General features: G+C 35.4%; 1 protein-coding gene and 1 long non-coding RNA gene across 5 annotated transcripts in view; one reads left to right on the forward strand and one right to left on the reverse strand.

The window, feature by feature from the left end:
• The window catches only part of LOC129757383 (obscurin), an 84,397-nt gene that overhangs the window by 36,172 nt on the left and 42,225 nt on the right, over window positions 1–6,000 (forward strand). The gene's annotated exons all lie outside the window — the stretch shown is intronic.
• Window positions 3,293–5,969, reverse strand: LOC129757400 (uncharacterized). Its single transcript, XR_008739693.1, has 3 exons — window positions 4,777–5,969; window positions 4,580–4,708; window positions 3,293–4,531 (listed from the first exon to the last, which is right to left on the reverse strand). It is a non-coding gene; the product is annotated as an uncharacterized LOC129757400 (long non-coding RNA).

Here is a 6,000-nt window from a genome sequence, read left to right on the forward strand (position 1 = left end):
CTTTTTTCATATTCGGAAAACGATTATTTAAATATTGAAAAAAGTTTCGAAAATTATGAATCAAATTTTGAACGAAATCCATATTTGAATCAGGATTGCAGAACAGTATTTAATTATTTTTTCTTATGATGATTCGAACTGAAAATAAAGAATCCCTCTCATAGTGGTTGATTCTACATAGAATTTAATGTTATTGAATTAACTATAAAAGTCTTATCAATCATAAGTGACATAGATTACATATACCAACTATGGGGATTTTTAATAGTAACTGGTTGATTTTTTTATCTGCATTACTTAAATTTGGTTTTATGAAAATAGTCGAGTAAAACGGCTTCAACATTTTTGGTTTGCACAGTGTTTTTAAGTGGGCAAACAGATGAATATTTGTTTTTTCGAATATTTTGGAAACAATCTTTCATTATAGATTAAGCTTTTTTTACGGGTTTCGGTTAATGAACGATATTGTTAGATCAAAATCCGGGCTTGGGAGCTTCAATTTTAAATGCCTAGATGAGAATATTATAAAACTCTAAACCCACTGTTTTGAGGGTAGTTTGCGTTTCGAGGAAGAATGACCTTAACGGGTTAAACTCCTATCAAAAAGAAAAAAAAAAGTAGTTTGCGTTTGCGTTTGAAACGCGACAATATAAACTTGTAACATTAAGAAGAAGATACTCTAAGGTAATCCGTTTATTCCCTTTAAAGGTGTCAAAACTGAACCCCCCATCAGTTTTTTTGTTGCCTTGTAACGCAGATGCTTGACCGGCAACGATGCCAAGGCCGAACGGCCGCCGGAAAATGCATTAGATGAACCGCGCAACCAACAACGGCTGACCAGTTATTTCTGACTGTAAACTGGAGGTGTTGGGTGGAAGACCACCCACTCCGAATTCACTCCGTCTTCAAGATTCATATTTCCAAAATTGCATCCGATGCACCGCCTTTAAGCGACCGGACCGGGGCTTACAGGAAACAATATTTTTCTAGGGCATCCTAAAGCTGTCAGTCGGTGAACTCTCGCGAAAACAAACTCAGCACCTCGCCCAATCGCCATCGCCATCGCATATCCTCATCATCCGTAATGAAAATGTACTTAAAATGTCAATCAGTTGTTGTTTGGTTGAAAATTTTGCATCAATTTTCCCGAATTTGCATCCGGACGGCGGGCGGCGGCGGTTGGCAGCTCAGAGCGTTGAAAAGTGCAGAGCTCATATTTTTGAACATTTCAAACCATTTTTACGGGATTGGTCATTAAACCGAAAACAAAAACGAAAAAGAAATTTTACAACCATCCACGCAAAGTGTCAAAAATAATCCAATTTTTAACTAACCGACACCGTGCATACGTATGTAGTATAGGCACCTTCATCATCGGTTGGGGTAAGTTTATGACTAACGCCGCTCAACCGGGATCTGTGCCAGAACAGGACGGACAAGAATGGTCAAACAACAACCATCAACAACAACTTATGTAATGTTGCGATCATTTGTTGCGCCGCCTTTTTACGATCCCGGTTATGGAACCCTCACCCAAGGGATGAATGAAATATTTGTGTAAAAATCAGACGACTCAGCTTAACATTTACGAAGGCACTGCATATTAATGCATGTCAGCAAAATTTTGTCAGACTAAATACTACCTAAACGAAACGAAACGAAATTTCAGAATTAGAGTTGTAATCAGCAACTAGAATTTTCTCGTTAAGAAAAAATCCAAAAACAAAAAATTCAAATAAATATTTGAGAAACAAATTATAAATGCCATTCATATACAATCGTGAGAAACAAAGTTACAATGAGAAGGAATTACTAAATTGTCAATTCAAAATATAAGTTTTATTTCGATTTCATATTCATAAACACAAAAACAAATAACGTTTTTATGTAATGTGTTGAAACTTTAAAAATGCTTTGCGGATTTTTAATTTCATCTCAAATATTGGGCACAGAAAAATTTATCAAATAGTTATTAAAAATGTAAAAAAAAAATTAAAAACATAAAAACAGAAAGTAGATTATATGTTCAAAACACATGATCAGTAATCATTACAAAAATCAAATGAGTTTAGAAGTTGCAACAAAGATCTCGAGTTTCCTAAATTTAGAAAATGATGAAACTTTAAAAACAACACCAGACTTGAAAATGTCAATAAATAGAATCTCCATGTTTTGTTGATAGTTGGCAAGTCAGTTGCTTCCTGAGCCGATGTCCGTGAGTTCAATCCCAAGAGTAAACATCGACCACAGTTGTTCCGGATAGGTTTTTCAAAGACTGTTCGCCAACTGCATCTTTGATATAAGTCGCGAAGACATAAAAATGTTAAAACGATTACCTATAATCGAAACAAAAAAAAATCTCCATTTGCATTGAAAAAAATTTGAGAATTACAATTGAAAAATGATATGCTGAATTTAGGATATTTACATCAGTAAGAAAAATTTTAAAATAAAAGTACATAAGAATCAATTGTAGAAAACTTCAGTTGGAAAAGTTTCGAATCTAAGATGAATGAAAATTCAATGAAGAATCTCAGGCCGATTGGATCAATTTAAGCAACTAAAGAATTATTTTTTTGAAATTGATTTTCGCAAATTTCGATAATGATTAAAGAACTAACAATAATTTTGCATTCCTTAACGACACCATTCGACTGCTTAAAAACAAGAGGATAAAACATAACAGATACCGCAGAAGCAAATCTGATCAGGACAAATCAGCATACCGAATGGTGGTTAACATTTTCAATAGGTTGCACAGAGCTCAGCAATGTAGGCATTTAAATGATCTTCAGAAAAATATCTAAACTGATCCAAATAGTTTCTGGAAATATGCGAACTTCAAGCGAAAGTCGAACTTGATCCCGAAAAATGTTTCATACAATTAAAAAAAATACCGTATCGTTGAAAGATGCCTCTGAACTTTCTGATGAATTCTTCTGCAGTGTGTATATTTTGGATTCTTTAGAAACGAGACAGGAATCTCTTCTGCCAGCCGAAACTTTTCCTGATCAAACTATTTTAATGACAGATTTGCGTCGTAAAATTTCAATGCTCGACGATTCCAAAAGATGTGGCCTAGATGGGATCCCGAACACACTCCTTAAAAATGTATTAATGCGCTTTACTGTTTCTTTTTACTTCCTCGATTCATGAAGGACTTTTCCAAAGCTCTGGAAAATTTCACATACATATAGTGCGCATACACAAAAGCGGTTCTAGGATCTCCGTCGAAAACTATCGTGGTGTACACACTATTAATTTTTTGGTGTAAATTTATGTCAAATTGGATGCACAAAACTGAAGCATCATTTTTGACATAAAATTACACTAGAGAAGACAGAAACGCTTGAAGCCATAAATTATCGAAGACGTAAAATTACATCGAAAAGGATATAACTTTATGTCAAACTGGATGCACATAAATATATCATCGCATTTCACATAAAATTACATTGCTTTCGACATAGAATTCAACAGAGTCCAATCAATACATCAATACAGGGATTTTTTACATGCAAGAAAAGCTGTAAAATTAAGAGCGTGTAATATTGCAATACTAACAACTGAATTTTCAGAGCGGCGGGTAATTGTTTTCTTGCCTTTCAAAAATAAGAGAAATGGTCATCCCCAAATGAGAAGGAATTTGTGATATTGTATACGCATAGCAATAAATCTAAACACAATTAGAACAAATCAAATTTTATTGGATTTTGTTTACATTTTCACAATGAAATAACAGCCAACATAAACCGACAATAATTGTGAAATTTATCCGTCCATCATCTAATATTTAGGAACTAGGTTTACGAGAAGGAATTTACAAACTACAGTGCCGTTCATAATTCTATACAAAGTTTCCGTGCTGCAATTTAAACTTAAATTTCAAACTGCTGTAACCTTTTACTAAGTAGATATTTTATTTTCATCCGAAATTATATTGAAATTGTATCTTTCGGTGAATGCCCAAAAATTGTACCACATGATAGTTTTATCTTATAAGATTTGCTCTGTAGAATTTTGACTTAGGTATTGCGTGATTTCTGAGATATTTAGGCTTGAGTGAATTTAAATAAGAAAGTGACATTTTTTGTTAATGTATCTCAAGTTACACAGAAACATCAAAGAAACGCCAAATTTCATGGGATAATTATTTATCCTTCATAGAATGTTTGAAATATTCACAAACTAAAAAGTTATGAAATTCCAAAGTTGAAAAAAACTATCAGCAGAACTGTAATTTCTATAATGGAAGTAGCGAAATGTTGATCATAGTACTTGCCCTTTTCCTAGGAAAACCATGGCGAGACACACGATCTACTTAGATCCTTGCCCATGTTTAGCTTCCCGGTTATAGACTTGGACAGATCCCGGGTAGACCTTCGTTACGTTGGCTTCCATTGGTGCACCGGAAGTTTTTAAACGGCCAACTTCTTCAGATAGGTACCATTCCGACTTATGTTGAAAAAGGCATGGAATGGGGCTATTTCTGCGTCGCAAATTCCTGTTAAATTTATTGTCGCAGCACAATCTATAAAAAGATTACCACCGGACATAACAAATGAAAGAAATATTTTACCTGAACAGCACCCAGCTGATGAGTTTCAGTAGTGGATATCCGATTGGGTTGTAATGTTTCACTGCAAGTTGCCGACATTGATTTTGTTTTTGAATGGTATCGGAACCGCACCGCTTGAGCCTCCGAAAGCTGGAATATATGAAACTTTCACTTCTGAACACTAAATGTTTACACTTAATACACTTGAAAAAACTCACCTGAACGCAGCCGCCAATACCAGCATCTTTTCTAAGGTAAAGCAACCTGTCGTCAAGAGTAGCCAACATTTTTAGCCGGAACCGAAGTCACTTTTGGGCCACTTTTTTATCTTTCGGAATGATTTATTCCATCGTTCTGGAAAGTTGATCAGAAGTAATCAGAATATCCAAATCAAAACAAATGAAACTTATGCTGGAGAATGAAGAGATTTTTTTTTCGAATGAGAGGGAGAGAAAGTTTTTCATGGGCGTACGGAAATGGAAAAAATGAAAAATGGGACTTATTGAAAATAGTAGGTATTTATAAAATTTAACAAAAAGTATGAACATTTGAATTCAAGATATTATGATGTGGTGAAACCGTGTACATTTCTATTTTTTTTTTTAAATTGTTGGTTGGTTTAAAGAGGCTGGAAGTGAAAAATACATATTCCGATGTTTATGGATACCCCCTAAGTCAAATGCTCAATTTTCACTCCTGCGTATCCCGTATCGATATCCTGCAGTACGGGAGCGGAAAATGTAGAAGTAAACAAAACACAAACAATCTCTGAAACAAACCAAACATAGCCGGTCAAACAAAATCGTTCCCCCACAATGGAAACGGAAAGTGAAGTGACCGTGAGCTGTACAAGGGTGAAAGAAAAGTGCACAGGATGCGTCACCAGCATTGTTCGTGGCCACTGTATTCACGAAGATTTCTACGCCGTGCACCAGAGACGGGAATACTGAACTAAATGCAGCAGGAGACCGGTTGCTGGAGTCATGCAATTACCATGATAACGGCAGTGAAGTGCCGTGCAGAATACGCTTATGGTTAGAGAATATTTTGAGGCATTTCGAATTTAGGTTGAAATTGTCCAGCGACTGGAGCGTCCAATTGGGTTGTGAACTGAAACCCGAATGCGGCGGCAGGGAAACTGTAAAATAAAATTCTTTGTTGCTATTATTGCTAGTCTATGGATTTTTTACTCACAGGCACAGTTTTTCGGATAAGCTCATCCATCGCAGCTTTTGATGCGGATGTTCCCATCATCGTTTTCTATCACTTCCACTGTCCGGTGGTGAACCCTTTTTAGTTCAGAATTAAGATCAACAAGCTACCTTGCGCAATATTCGAGGCAAAACTGATAGACACATTTTTTCATGAAACACTTCATTCAACTTAAGCACAGTTTTAGCCTGTCAAATCACTGCTGATTTTACAAACTTTTGTAACTTTCC

Source organism: Uranotaenia lowii, chromosome 3, assembly GCF_029784155.1.
Source record: "Uranotaenia lowii strain MFRU-FL chromosome 3, ASM2978415v1, whole genome shotgun sequence".
In the NCBI taxonomy this organism is placed as follows: Eukaryota; Metazoa; Arthropoda; class Insecta; order Diptera; family Culicidae; genus Uranotaenia; species Uranotaenia lowii.